The sequence below is a fragment of the Phacochoerus africanus genome, unplaced genomic scaffold (assembly GCF_016906955.1).
Source record: "Phacochoerus africanus isolate WHEZ1 unplaced genomic scaffold, ROS_Pafr_v1 Scaffold_14, whole genome shotgun sequence".
In the NCBI taxonomy this organism is placed as follows: Eukaryota; Metazoa; Chordata; class Mammalia; order Artiodactyla; family Suidae; genus Phacochoerus; species Phacochoerus africanus.
In genome coordinates, this window is record NW_025927332.1 from 39,404 (window position 1) to 56,086 (window position 16,683).

The window sequence follows — 16,683 nt, forward strand, 5'->3', positions numbered from 1 at the left end:
CCAGCTCTGTTTTTCATTCTCAGCATTACTTTGGCTATTCTGGGTCTGTTGTGTTTCCATATAAATTTAATGTTTTTGTTCTCATTATGTGAAAATGCCACTGACAATTTGATAGCGATTGCATTGAGTCTGTAGATTGCCTTGGGTAGTCTATTAGTATACTTATTTTAGAGTATTAATTTATCCAATCTGGGAGCATGATATTTCTTTCCATATGTTTGTATTACCTTTGATTTCTTTCAACAATGTTTTCTATACTTTTCAGAGGACACATCTTTTGCCTTTTTAGGTAGGTTTTTTCCTAGGTATTTTATTCTTTTGACACACTGGTCAATGGGATTGTTTTCTTAATTTCTCTTTTTAAAAATTTTTAGTTACTTTTCTTTATTTTGGAATTGCTGTGCTTTTGGAAAAATAACCACAAATTCAATTCTTTAAAAAGTAAAGATTTAGGTATAGAGACTGGAGTTCATATTAAATGATTTTGCTTTGAAACATGGTAAATAACTTGGAAAACAGCATAAAATATTTTGCAAGGCAATGACTCCTAAATTTACAACATTGCTTTTATTAATTTGGAAACTTCATGAGCTGAGATGAAGAGAGGAGTTCTTGAATTGATTTCCACATTATGCTGATTTCTATTCTGATCTTTCATTGTTAGTGTATGGGAATGCAAGAGATTTCTGTATATTGATTTTGTATTCTGCAACTTTACCAAATTCATTGATGAGCTGTAGTAGTTTTCTGTAGCATCTTTGGGATTTGCTATGTATAATATCATGTCATCTGCTGACAGCAACAGTTTTACTTCTTATTTTTTCATTTGGATTCCTCTTATTTCTTTTCTTCTCTGATTGCAATGACTATAACTTCCAAAATTATGTTGAATAAAAGTGGTGAGAGTGGACATCCTTGTCTTGTTCCTGATCTTAGTGGGAATTCCTTCAGCTTTTCACCATTGAGAATAATGTTAGCTTTGGGCTTGACATATATGGCCTATAATACGTCAAGGTGTGTTCCCTCTATGCCCATTTTCTGGAGGGTTTTAATCATAAATGGGTCTGGAACTTTGTCAAAAGCTTTTTCTGCCTCCATTGACAAGATTGTATGGTTTTTACTCTTCAATTTGTTAATGTGGCATATCACATTGATTGATTTGCAGATAAAAAAGACACCCTGCCTCCCTGGGATAAATCCCACTTGATCATGGTGTATAATTCTTTCATTGTATTGTTGGATTTGGTTTGCTAGTATTTTTCGTTGAGGATTCTTGCATCTATATTCATAAGTGATATTGACCTATAATTTTCTCTGCAAATGAAGTGACTGACGGGATTAATCTACAAAATATATAAAAACTTATGTGGCTCAATAACTTTAAATAACTCAATCAAAACATGGGCAGAAGATCTAAATAGATGTTTCTCCAAAGAAGACATACAGATAGCAAAAAAAAAAAAAAAAAAAAAAAAGAAAAGATGGTCAACATTGTTAATTATCAGAGAAGTGAAAATCAAAACTACAATGAGGTGCCACTTTACACCAGCCAAAACAGCCATCATTAAAAAGTCTACAAACTATAAATACAGGAGAGCATGTGGAGAAAAGTGAACCTTCCCACAATGCTGGGTGGGAATGTTAGGTTGGTGCAACCACTGTGGAGGGCAATGTGAATGTTTCTTTAAAAACTAAATATAGAACTATCATATGATACAGCAATCCTACTCCTGGGCATATACACAGATAAAACCATAATTTAAAAGGATATATGCATCCCAGTGTTCATTGCGGCACTGTTGACAATAGCCAAAACGTGAAAACAAACTGAATGTCCATCAACAGGGGATTAGATAAAGATGCGTTACATACATGCAATGGAATATTACTCAGCCATAAAAAAAGAATGAAATAGGAGTTCCCGTCATGGCACAGCAAAAACAAATCTGACTAGGAACCATGATGTTACGGGTTTGATCTCTGGCCTCAATCAGTGGGTTAAGGATCTGGTGTTGCTGTGAGCTGTGGTGTAAGTTGGTAGCTGTAGCTCCAATTAGACCCCTAGCCTGGGAACCTCCATATGCTGCAGGTGCTGCCCTCAAAAAGACCAAAAAAAAAAAGAAAGAAAGAAAGAAAAGAAATAATGCCATTTGCAGCAACAAGAATGGACATAGAAATTATTTTACTAAGTGAATTAAGTGAGGCAGAGAAAGGAAAATAGCATATGAAATTGCTACTATTTGGAATCTACTAAAAAATGATACAAAAGAACTTATTCACAAAACAGAAACAGACTCAAAGATGTCAAAACCAAACTTATGGTTACAGAAAGGGAAATGTTGGGGGGAGGGATGAATTGGGAGGTTTGGATTGGCATATACACACTACTATATACAAAATCAATGGGTAAAAAGACTTACTACATAGCATGGTGAAATCTATTCAATACTCTGTGATAGCCTATATGGAAAGAAAATCTGTGAAAAAGAATGGATATGTGTGGGTATGTAGGGTTGATTTACTTTGCTGTACACCTGAAGCTAACACAACATTCTAAGTCACCTATACACCAATAAAATTTACCAAAAAAAAAGAAGATAAATGCTGTATGATATCACTTATATGGAATCTAAAATATAAAACAAACTAGTGACTCTCTAACATCTTCACCTGGTGTTCATGTGACTACTGCCACTACCTTTTTATGAGGTTCAATCTGCTATCATCTCTTGCCTGGATTCCTGCAATCACCCTCTACATACACTCTGACTCCTCCAATCCATTTTCCACATATGTGAGAAACCTTTAAAGTGACTTCCTGTGATTCTCACCTCTTGACTCTCATACTCTGTCCTCTTGACTATAGGTGTATCAAGTGACTTGCTCCTGTGACTAGAACCTGACAAAAGTGATGAGGTGTCATGTTTGAGATTAGCTTTGAAAAAGATTGTGTGTCTTCTTGTGTGTTCTTTTGTTTTTGTCTTTTTTGTCTTTTTGCCATTTTCTTGGGCTGCTTCTGCAGCATATTGGTGTTCCCAGGCTAGGGGTCTAATCAGAGCTGTAGCCACTGGCCTATGCCAGAGCCACAGCAACTCGGGATCCGAGCCACGTCTACAACCTACACCACAGCTCACAGCCACGCTGGATCCTTAACTCACTAAGCAAGGCCAGGGATTGAACCCGCAACCTCATGGTTCCTAGTCGGATTTGTTAACCACTGAGCCACGACAGGAAGTCCATCTTCTTGTGCATTCTTAATCAATCTCTTTTCTTCCCTGCTCTTGGGGAATCAAACTACCATGTTGTGAGTAGCCCATATGGCAGTAAAAAGATGTCTCCAACCAAGAGCCAATGAGAACCTGTCAAGACAAAAGCCATATGAGTAAATTTGGATGTGAATTTTCCATAGGTCAAACCCTGAGATTCTGCAGCTAAACCTGACACTTGCATTGTAGCCTTGTGGAAGACCCAGAGGGAAAGCATCCAGTTAAGCCATGCCCAAATTCCTGATCCACAGACCCATTAAATTGTTGTATGAGCCATTTTAAGCTATTAAGATTTGGGGTAATTTATTATGCAGCAACAGATAACTGATACACTTATCATTCCATCTTCTGATTTGTTACAAACCATTCATTCTTTAAGAAAAAATACTGGGGAGTTCCCATTGTGGCACAGTGGAAATGAATCTGACTAGTACCCATGAGGATGCTGGATTGATCCCTGGCCTTGCTCAGTGGGTCAGGGATCCAGTGTTGCTGTGAGCTGTGGTATAGGTTGCAGATGCAACTCAGATCCTGCATTGATGTGGCTGTGGCATACCCCAGCAGCTGTAGCTCCAATCTGACCCCTAGACTGGAAACTTCTATATTTCTCGGGTGCGGACCTAGAAAACAAAAAGCAAAACAAAACAAAACAAAAAAGACTAAAGCCTAAAGATAAAACCCTTAATACTTAAAGGCTTTTCTGTTTTATATATAGTAGTATATATATATGTTAATTTCAACCCCCTAATTATCCCTCCCCATCTTCAATGCTTCCTTTTTGGTAACCACAAATTTGTTTTCAAAATCTTTTTTTTTTTTTTTTTTGCTTTTTAGGGCCACACCCATAGCATATGGAGGTTCCCAGGCTAGAGTTCAAATTGCAGAGGTTCAAATTGCAGATGTAGCTGCTGGCCTACACCACAGCCACAGCAATGCATGATCTGAGCCACGTCTGCAATGTACACCACAGCTCACAGCAACACTGGATCCTTAACCCACTGAGCAAGGGCAGGGATTGAACCCGCAACCTCATGGTTCCTAGCCAGATTCGTTAACCACTGAGCCACGATGGGAACTCCATATATTTATTTATTTATAACATTTATTTTGCTGTACACCTGAACCTAACCCAACTTTGTAAGTTAACTATACTCCAATAAAACTTATAAAAACAAAAAAGGGACTTCCTGACTTGGTTTTCGCTGGCTTCTGCAATTCACCTAGCTCCAGGATCCCCTGCTTCCAGGGTTCCAGATATCTCATCTTCCTGCAGGTTCTTAAAGAAATCCTGCTTCCTTTAGGTACAAGGCCTTTGCACAGGCCCCATTCTGGCTTCCTTTAACTCTCAGCAAAATTGTCACACTACCCATGGGAAGCCTTCCTTGATGCTTCTGGTCCAGGCTGGGCTCTGCTGGTAGATGCTCTTATAGATATCTATTCCTTTACAGGGCTGATCAGTTGACCTCAGTTTGTAATTATATACTCACATTTGGAGCTATCTCACTAAGATCTATCCCCCTCACTAAATTTTAAGTTTCAGGAGAACAGGAACCATGTAGCAGGGCTTCTATCTCTTTACATTACCCTTGTCTCCCCAGTACCTGGCACAAAGAAAATACTCAATCAGTGTCTAGCAAAACAATCAGTATGTCTGTGCCTTTGCTGGGACTTGCTGTTGTCCATGTAGGAAAGCTTCCCATCTCCCTTTCCCAATTCAGGTATCAGCACTTTCTCTGGAGTCCTATTCAAGGATTTTGAAGAGTTGGATAAGGCAGAGGCAAGTCACAGAGAGCCGCAAAAGTACTACATTTTTTTTTAGGGCCGCATATGGAAGTTCCCAAGCTAGGAGTCAACTTGGAGCTGCAGCTGCCAACCTACACCACAGTGACAGCAACATGGGATCTGATCCATGTCTGTGACCTACATTGCAGCTCACAGTGATGCAGGATCTCCAACTCAGTGAGTGGGGCCAGGGATCGAACCAACATCAGTCATGGACACTAGTTGGGTTCATTACCGCTGAGCCAGGACAGGCACTCCTACATTTTATTCCAAGTGTAATGAGCAATTTCTCTGCCAGGCACTGGGCTGGATGAAGGGAACATAGTGGGGAGCAAGACAGCCCCAGCCCTTCTTGTCATAGTGCTTGTAGTCTGGTAAACGAGAGGATGATAACCAACTCATCACAATAATAACAATCTGTGATGATGACAATTGTACAGGTACTATGAAAACACGTCATGAGGAAGATGAGCTAATCTAGCAACAAAGGATCTCCCTTTTTATAGATGATCCCAGTCTTTAACCATCCATCACATGGGTTCACTATTCAAAGTGCACATGTTATCCTGACCAGCTTTTGAGTTTCTCATTCTCACATTTCATTGTCCCCTCACTTTGCATTCCCCATCATTACAAATGCTGTGAATTAAACTGGCAAATTATAGGACATTTTTTGTCCTCTCCATGTATTTATCTGGCAATTTAAAAGAAGCTAAAGAGAAAAATATACATAGTAGGGCAAGACCCAAGCAAAATCTTTGCTTAGTAATAGTACACAAGAATACTTCTCTATGTATACAGCATAAAGTTAATAATTTAGTACACCTTAATGGGAAATCTTTCCACTCAGATTTTAAAAATTTTTTCCAGCTCAGAGTTCCCATTATGGCTCAGCGGTTAACAAACACGACTAGTACCCATGAGGATGCAGGTTCAATCCCTGGCCTTGCTCAGTGGGTTAAGGATCCAGTGCTGTCATGAGCTGTGGTGTAGGTCACAGACATGTCTTGGATCCCAAGTTGCTGTGGCTGTGGTGTGCCTGGGAACCTCCATATGCTTCAGGCATGGCCCTAAAAAGACAAAAGACTACATCAATAAATAAATAAATAAATAAATAAATAAATAAATAAATAAAATTTTTGCCAGCTCAATAAATACTTCTGTTGGAATTCCTTGATAGCTTAGTGGTTAAAGTCTTTGGCATTGCTGCTGCTGTGGCATGGGTTAGATCCCTGGCCTGGGAACTTCTGCATGCCACAGAAGTGGCCAAAAGGAAAAAGAAAACTATTAAAGGAAAAATGGCCTCACTCTCTCTGTTTTGAAGCTTAAATGTCCTGATGGGATTAAGACGGCAGAATAGAAGGACTGGAGCTCAACTTCTCTCCTAAAACCAACAAAATTCACCACTAAAGACTGAGCAACCTTCAACCAAATGGACCAGAAACCTTAAAAATATATCCTACTCCAGAAGACAAAGAGGCCACATCAAGAGGTAGGTGGGGAGTTCCCATCGTGGCGCAGTGGTTAATTAATCCGACTGGGAACCATGAGGTTGCGGGTTTGGTCCCTGCCCTTGCTCAGTGGGTTAAGGGTCCGGCATTGCCGTGAGCTGTGGTGTAGGTCACAGATGTGGCTGGGATCCCTCGTTGCTGTGGGTCTGGCGTAGGCCGGTGGCTACAGCTCCAATTCGACCCCTAGCCTGGGAACCTCCATATGCCGTGGGAGCAGCCCAAGAAATAGCAAAAAGACAAAAAAAAAAAAAAGAGGTAGGTGGGCTGATTATGCAATATAAACAACCCCATACCTCCTGGGTGGGAAGCCCCACACACTGGAAATAACTGGTTTACAGAGCCTCACCTACAGGAGAGAGAGTTCTGAGCCCCACATCAATCTTCCAAGTGTGGGGATCTGGCACTGGGAGAAAGAGCCCCTGGAGCATCTGGCATTGAAGGCCAGTGGGGCTTGTGTGCAGGAGCTCCACAGGACTGGGGGAAACAGGAGACCCCATTCATAAAAGGCACACACAGACTTTCACTTGCACTGGGTCACAGGGCAAAGCAAAGTCTCCATAGGGTCAAACCTGACTACAGTTCTTGGAAGACATCCTGGGAAAACAGGGGTGAATGTGGCTTGTTGTGAGGGAAGGACATTGGAAGCAAAGCTCTCAGGAATATTCAGCATCTGTGCCTTTCTCTGGAGGTGGCCATTTTGGGGAAATCTGGCCCCACACTTCAGTCAGTGCTGAGAAGCCCCAGGGCAAACAACAATACAGGTGGGATCACAGCCCCACGCCTCAGTAAACAGGCTGCCTAAAGACCCCTCAGGCACACAGCTGCCTCTAATCCCATACAGAGGCAAAGCCCCACCCACCAGAGGGATAAGAATCAGCTCCACCTACCAACGGCAGGCAACAGCCCCTCCTATCAGGAAGCCAACAGCAAGCCCCCATACCAATTTCAGCCACAAGAGGGGCAGACACCAGAAGTAAGAGAGACTACAACTCTATTATTTGTAAGAAGGTCACCACACCAAAAATCTATAAAACTGAAAAGACAGAGAACTATACCTCAGATGAGTGAGAAAGAAAAACTCCCAGAAAATCAGCTAAGTGATGAGGAGATTCTCAGCCTCCAGGAAAAAGATTTTAGACTGTTGATGCTGAAGATGATGCAAGACGTTGGAAATAAACTGGAGGCAAAGATGGATAACTTACAAGAAACATGGAGCAAAGAGATACAAGATATAAAACTTAAACAAGGAGATGCAAAATACAGTAACTAAAATAAAAAATTCATTAGAAGCAGCTAACAGCAGTATACCAGAGGCAGAAGAACGAATAAGCGAGGTGGAGGACAGAGTAGTGGAAATTACAGATGCAGAACAGAAAAAGAGAAAAGAGATTGAAAACAAATGAAGAGAGTCTCAGAGAACTCTGGGACAATGTTAAATGCACCAATGTCCACATTATCGGGGTGCCAGAAAGAGAACAGAGAGAGAAGGGGACAGAAAAAATAGTCCAAGAGATAATAGCCCAAAACTTCCCTGACATGGAAGAGGAAGCACTCACTCAAATTCAGGAAGCAGAACGAGTACCATATAAAATAAACCCAAGGAGGGATACCCCGAGACACATATTAATCAAACTGACCAAAATTAAAGACAAAGAGAAAATCTTGAAAGCAGCTAGGGAAAAGACACAAATAACATACAAGGGAACCCCAATAAGTTTATTGGCAGATTTTTCAGCAGAAACTCTGCAGGCCAGAAGGGAGTGGCATGATATACTCAACGTGATGAAAGGAAAAAACCTCCAACCAAGATTACTCCACCCAGCAAGGCTCTCATTCAGATTTGAAGGAGAAATCCAAACCTTCACAGATAAGCAAAAGCTGAGAGACTTCAGCAAAACAAAACCAGCCTTACAACAAATACTAAAGGAACTTCTCTAGGCAGAAAAGAAAAGACAGCAACAGGAAACAAAAATACCACAAATGACAAGGCTCACCAGTAAAGGTATATGTACAGCAAAGATATGAAATCATACATGTGGAATTATACCACCAAAATCAGAAATCATGAGAAGAGGTGGGTACAAACGCAGGACACTGGAGATGAACTTACAATTAAGAGAACAACAACTTCAAACAATCTCATATACATATAGTCTCATATCAAAACTTCAGAATAACTGCAAACCAAAAATCTACAATTGATACACAAACAAATAAGAAAAAATCAACTCAAATACGAAACTAAAGATAGTCATCAAAACAGAAGAGGAGAGAACAAGAAAAGAATGGAAGAAAAAAAGAGCAACAAAAACAAATCCAAAGCAATTAATAAAGTGGCAATAAGAACATACATATCAATAATTACCTTAAACGTTAATGGACTAAATGCCCCAACCAAAACACATAGACTGGCTGAATGGATACAAAAACAAGATCCATATATATGCTGTCTCCAAGAGACCCACTTCACTTCTAGGGACCCATACAAATTGAAAGTGAGAGGATGGAAGAAAATATTTCATGTAAATAGGGATCAAAAGAAAGCTGGAGTAGCAATATTCATAACAGACAAAATACACTTTAAAGTGAAGAATATTTTAAGGGACAAAGAAGGTCATTATATAATGATCAAAGGATCAATCCAAGAAGAAGATTTAACAATTTTAAATATCTACACACCCAACACAGGTTCACCACAATATATAAGGCAATGGCTCACAACCTTAAAAGGACAAATTGACAATAACACAATCATAGTGGGGAACTTTAACACTGCACATACAGCAATGGACAGATCATCCAGGCAGAAAATCAATAAGGAAACACAGGCCCTGAATGAAACATTAAACTAGATGGACTTAATAGATATTTATAGGACATTCCATCCAAAAGCAACAGAATACACATTCTTCTCAAGTGCACATGGAACATTTTCTAACATGGATCACATCCTGGGCTACAAATCAACCTTGGTAACTTTAAGAAAATTGAAATCATATCAAGCATCTTTTCTGATCACAACTACTATACGACTGGAAATCAACAACAAGAAAAAAAACTGCAAAAAATACAAACACTTGGAGACTCAACAACATGCTACTCAACAACCATTGGGTCACTGAAAAAATCAAAGAGGAATTTTAAAAATACCTAGTAGCAAGTGACAACAAAGATATGACACTCCAAAACCAATGGGATGCAACAAAAGCCATTCTAAGAGGAAAGTTTATAGCAATACAAGCCCACCTCAGGAAACAAGAAAAAGTTCCAACAAACAAGCTGACTTCACATCTAAAGCAGCTCGAGAGAGAAGAACAGACAAGACCTATAGTTAGTAGAAGGAAAGAAATCATAAAGATCAGAGCAGAAATCAATGAAATAGAAACAAAGAAAACCATGGAAAAGATCAATGAAATGGAAAGCTGGTTCTTTGAAAAGATCAACAAAGTTGATAAACCCTTAGCCAGACATATCAAGCAAAAAAGAGAGAGGACTCAAATGAGTAAAATTAGAAATGAAAAAGGAGAAGTAACAATGGACATCACAGAAATACAAAGGATCATAAGAGAGGACTATATGTCAATAAAATGGAAAACCTAGAAGAAATGGACAAATTCTTAGAAAAGTACAATCTTCCAAGACTAAACCAAGATGAAATAGAAAAGATGAATGGAACCATCACAAGAACTGAAATTGAAACTGTGGTTAAAAAACTTCCAACAAACGAATGTCCAGGATCAGATGGCTTTACGGGTGAATTCCATCAAACATTTAGAGAAGAGCTAATACCTATCCTTCTGAAACTATTTCAAAAAGTTGCAGAGGAAGGGATACTCCCAAACTCATTCTATGAGGCCACCATCACCCTCATACCAAAACCAGACAGAGATACTACAAAAAGAAAACTACAAGTCACTTTTGCTGATGAACATTAATGCAAAAATCCTCAACAAAATACTAGCAAACCACATCCAACAACACAATAAAAGGATTGTACATCATGATCAAGTGGGATTTATCCCAGGGATGCAAGGGTTCTTCATTATCCACAAATCCATCAGTGTGATACACCACATTAACAAACTGAAGAAGAAAAACCAAACGATCCTCTCAGTAGTTGTGGAAAAAGCCTTTGACAAAATCCAACACCCATTTCTGAAAAAAACCCTTCAGAAACTGGGCATAGCAGGAACCTACCTCAACATGATAAAGGCACATATGACAAACCCACAGCAAACATCATTCTCAATGGTGAAAAGCTGAAAGAATTCCCAATGAGATCAGGAACAAGACAAAGATGTCCATTCTCGCCACTGCTATTCCACATAGCTTTGGAAGGCCTACCTACGCCAATCAGAGAAGTAAAAGAGATAAAAGGAATCCAAAGTGGAAAGGAAGAAGTAAAACTATCACTGTATTTGCAGATGACATGATACTATACCCAGAGAATCCTAAAGACTCTACCAGAAAACCATTAGAGTTTATCCATGTATTTGGCAAAGTCGCAGGATAAAAAATTAATCCACAGAAATCGACAGCATTTTTGTACACTAACAATGAAAGAGTAGAAAGACAAATTAGGGAAGCAATCCCATTTACCATCACATCCCAAAGAATAAAATACCTATGGGCATACATACCTAAAGAGACAAAACACCTGTACTCTGAAAACTATAAGCCAGTGGTGAAAGAAATCAAAGATGTCACAAATAGATGGAAAGATATACCATGCTCCTGGATTGGAAGAGCTAATATTATCAAAATGACTATGCTACCTAAGGCAACCTACAGATTCAATGCAACCCCTATCAAATTACCAAGGACATTTTTCACAGAACTCAAACAAAATATTTTATCATTTGTTTGGAAGCACAAAAGATCCAGAATAGCCAAAGACATCCTGAAAAAGAAAAATGGAGCAGACTATACTACAAAGCAACAATCATCAAAACCATATATGGTACTGGAACAAAGACAGAAATATAGATCAGTGGAATAGGACAGAAAGCCCAGAATTCAACCCATGCACCTTCAGCCAACTAATCTATGACAAAGAATATACAATGGAGAAAGGACAGCTTGTTCAATAAGTGGTGCTCAGAAAACTGGACAGCCACATGGAAAAGAATGAAATTAGAACACTCCCTAACACTATACACAAAAATAAACTCAAAATGGGTTATTGACCTAGATATAAGACCAGACACTATAAAACTCTTAGAGGAAAACATAGGCCAAACCCTCTCTGACATAAACGACAGCAACATCTTCTCAGATCCACCTCTTTGAGTCATGACAGTAAAAACAAAAATAATCAAATGGGACCTAATCAAACTTCAACGTTTCTGCACAGCAAAGGAAACCCTAAGCAAAACGAAAAGACAACCCACAGAATGGAAGAAAATCTTTGCAAATGAATCAACTGACAAGGCATTAATCTCCAAAATTTATAAACACCTTCTGCAGCTCCATACCAAAAAAACAAACAACCCCATCAAAAAACGGGCAGAAGATCTAAACAGACTGTTCTCCAAAGAAGACATACAGATAACCAAAAAACACATGAAAAGATGTTAACATCACTCATCATTAGAGAAATGCAATTCAAAGCCACTCTGAGGTACCATCTTACACCAGCCAGAATGGCCATCATCCAAAAGTCTACAAACAATAAGTGCTGGAGAGGGGGTTGAGGAAAAGGAACCCTATGACAATGTTGGTGGGATTGTAAATTGGTGCAACCACTGTGGAAAGCAGTATGGAGATTCCTCAGAAAACTAAACATAGAACTACCATTTGACACAGCAATCCCACTCCTGGGCATCTAACCAGAGAAAACCATGACTCACAAAGACACATGTACTCCAATGTTCATTGCAGCACTATTTAAAATAGCCAAGACATGGAAACAACCTAAATGTCCATCGACAGAGGAGTGGATCAGGAAGATGTGGTACATATACACAAGGAAATATTACTCAGCCATTAAAAGGAACAAAATACCGGCATTTTTAGCAACATGGATGGACCTAGAAATTATCATGCTAAGTGAAGTCAGCCATACAATGAGACACCAACATCAAATGCTTTCACTGACATGTGGAATCTGAAAAAAGGACAGACTGAACTTCTTTGCAGAACAAACACTGACTCATAGACATTGAAAAACTTATGATCTCCAGAGGACACAGTTTGGGGGGTGGGAGGATATGCTTGGGTTGTGGGATGGAAATCTTGTGTAAATGGATTGTTATGATCATTATACAACTACAGAAGTGATAAATTCATTTGAGTAATAAAAATAGTGGATAAAAAAATAAAAATGTAGTTGTTAAAAAATAAATAAATAAATAAATAAAATAAAACCCACAAAAATTCCTTAAAAGAGTCGGAGAACATCCTCAGGCTATAGACCAACTTCCATGGACCCAGGCTTCAGGCTAACCTTAGTGCCAGGCCAGCACTTCCAGCCCCAGTCTACCAGTTGGCTCCTACAGACCTGGGCTTTTAGCCCACCTCAGCATCAAACCATACTCCTCAAATCCATATTTCAGGTCCATTCCAGTGATTCCCAGAACCTGGTTAGCCCCTGCAGGCTCAGGGTCCAAGCCTACCCACACAGACCAGGCCCTAGATCCATGTCAAAGACTCAAGTGTCAAACCTGCTCTAGTGATCCCAGGCATAAAGCCAGATGCCATGGGCCAAGCACCAGGATGCCACCGTATGAGGACTCCAGCAGATGTGAACAAATGAGTCACCAGAATCACCAGAATCTCTAGATAGTTTGATTGGTGAAGGCCTTTCCCTGTGGAAGTCAGATTGGAAGATTTGAAGAGATGCCTACTCTCTCAGGTGCATGATACCAGCACAAGACCACTGGGATCATGAATAATCAAAGCCTCACAACATCACCAAAGGAAACTAATAAAGCTCCAATGACTGATTGTAAAACAAAATGGAGATTTAGGAATCTTCTGACAAGGAATTCAGAACAATCTTCTCAAAGAAATTCAATGAACTAAAGAAAACACAGATAACAAAATGAAATTAAGGTAACAATGCCTGAACAAAATAAGAGGCACACAAAGAAATACAAATCATTAAATAAAACCAAACAAAAATCCTAGAGTTGAAGAATATGATGACTGAACTGAAGAATTCAGTAGAGAATTTGAAAGGCACTTGATCAAGTAGAAGACAGAATTAGTGAACTAGAAGCCAGCCATTTGAAGTTATCCAGACAAATAACAAAATAAATAATAAAAAAGAGTGAGGAAAGCCTATGTGAATTATGGGACACCATGAAAAGAAACAAGCTAGTCCTAACTGAAGTAGCAGAAGGGGAAGAGAGGTAGAAAGGGCCAGAAAGCACTTTTAAGCAATAACAGTTATAACTTCTCAAATCTGGAGAGAGATTTGGTCATCCAAATTTATGAAGCTAATAGGTCACCTGAAAATTTCCTTCCAAGTGATTTTTCCAAGATGCGTTATTATAATAAAACTTCCACAAAATCAAAGACAAAGAATTTTTAAAACATCAAGATAAATAATTACTCACCTATAAGGGAACCTCCATAAGACTCAGTGGATTTCTCAAGAGAAACCATTTAAGCCAGGAGAGAGCAGGATAATACAAAGTGCTGAAAGAAAAGCTTCAAACCAAGAATATTTTACTTAGAAAAGCTCTCCTTCAAGACCAAAAAAAGGGGGGGGGACTTCCTGACGACACCCTGTATCATTATGTGAATTGGCCAAGACAGAGGAGAACTTCATGCTGTTAAGAGAGCTTGCAGGAGTTCCCCTCATGGCGTAATGGAAACCAATCTGATTGGTATCCATGATGATGCAAATTTGATCCCTGGCCTCACTCAGTGGGTTGAGGATCTGGTGTCGCCATGAGCTGTGGTGTAGGTTGCAGATGCAGCTTGGCTCTGGCATGGCTGTGGTGTTGGCCGGTAGCTGTAGCTCCCATTGGACCCCTAGCCTGGAAACCTCCATATACCGTGGGTGTGGCCCTAAAAGGACAAAAGACAAAAAAGAAAAAAAGAAAGGCTCTCCTTCAGAAGTGAAGTGAACATAAAGAATTTCCCAAACAAACAAAAGCTCAGGAAGTTCATTACCACTAGACCAGCCTTACAAGAAATGCTAAAAGAAGATATTCAAGCTGAAAATAAAGGGTACAAATTTGTAACATGAAAGCATATGAAGGAGTTCCTGTTGTGGATCAGTGGGTTAAGAATGAGACATAGTATCTGTGAGGATGCAAATTCAATGCCTGGCCTCTCTCAGTGGGTTAAGGATCCAGCATTGCCACAAGCTGCAGCATAGATCACAGACATGGCTTGGATCTCATGTTGCTGTGACTGTGGTTGTGGCCAAAAGCTGCATCTCCAATTTAACCCCTGGCCCAGGAACTTGATAAGCTGCAGGTGCAGCCCTAAAAAGAAAAAAAAAAAGAAAGAAAATATAATCAGACTTAGAATATTATCTATCTAATCAAATTTAGAATATTCTAATACTGTAATATCATATATGTTAATCACATAAGTCTAGTATAAACATTAAAGAACCAAAATAGTTTTTTTTTAATTTTTATTTTTTGTCTTTTGCCAGGGCTGCACCCATGGCATATGGAGGTTCCCAGGATAGGGATCTAATCAGAGCTGTAGCCGCTGGCCTACACCAGAGCCACAGCAACACCAAATCCAAGCCGTGTCTGTGACCTACACCACAGCTCATGGCAACGCCAGATCCTCAACCCACTGAGCAAGGCCAGGGATCAAACCCTCAACAACATGGTTCCTAGTTATAGTTGTAAACCACAGAGCCACGAGGGGAACTCCCAAAATACTTTTTTATTAAAATAGCTATAGCTATAATAATTTGCTAATTAATATACTATATAAAATGTGTAAACTGTGGCATCAACAAAATTAAATGTGTGAGGAGGAGTAAAGGGTACAGTTTTTGTATGAAATCAAATTTAAGTTATTATTCTCTTAAAATAGATGGTTAAGTAATAAGATATTTCAAGTAAGCCTCGAGATAACAAAACAAAAACCTAAGTATATATACATAAGATAAAGAGAAGGGAATAAAAGTGTACTGATACAAAAAATTCATGAAATCCCAAAGAAAGACAGCAATAGGGAAAGGGAAAAGGAAACTACAAAACAGCCAAAAGACAATAAACAAGATGGCACTAGTAAGCCCTTACTTAAAGATTAAATTCTCCAATCAAAAGGCACAGAGTGGCTGAACGGGAAAAATAAAACAAAACCCAACTATATGCTTCCTACAAGAGACTCACTTCAGCTTCAAGATCACACAACAGCAAAAGATATTCTATACAAATGGAAACTAAAAGAGAGAAGTACCTAATTTATATTAAACAAAAATAGGCTTTAAGCCAAAAGCAATGAGAGACAAAGAACATCATTTTATAATGATAAAAGACTCAATTCATCAAGAATATATAACCATAGTAAATAGTAAATATGTAGCATATGCATGCAACATCAGAGCTCTTATATATATCAAGAAAATATTATCATATCCAAAGGGAATAGTAGATAAAAATAAAATATATAGGGGACTTCAATACCCCACTTTCAGCAATGGATAGACCATTCACACAGAAAATAACTATGGAAACATTGGATCTGAACTCTACTTTAGAGTACATACACCTAACAGATATATAAAGAACATTTCACCCAACAGCAGGAGAATACACCTTCTCCTCAAGCTCACATGGAACATTCTCCAGAATAGAGCACTTGTTAGGTCCCAAAACTAGTCTTGGCATTTTTTTTTTTCCTTTGCTTTTTAGGGCTGCAGGAGTGGCATGTGGAGGTTCCAAAGTTAGGGGTCTAATTGGAGCTACAGCTGCTGGCCTACACCACAGCCACAGCAATGACAGATTTGAGCCACTTGTGCAACCTACACCACAGCTCACAGCAATGCCAGATCCTTAACCCACTGAGCAAGGCCAGGGATCAAAACTGCAACCTCACGGTTCCCAGTGGGATTCATTTCAGCTGCACCACGACAAAAACTCCTCAGCAAATTTTAAAAGACTGAAAACATACCAACTATTTTTATCTGACCAATGGTGTGGGAT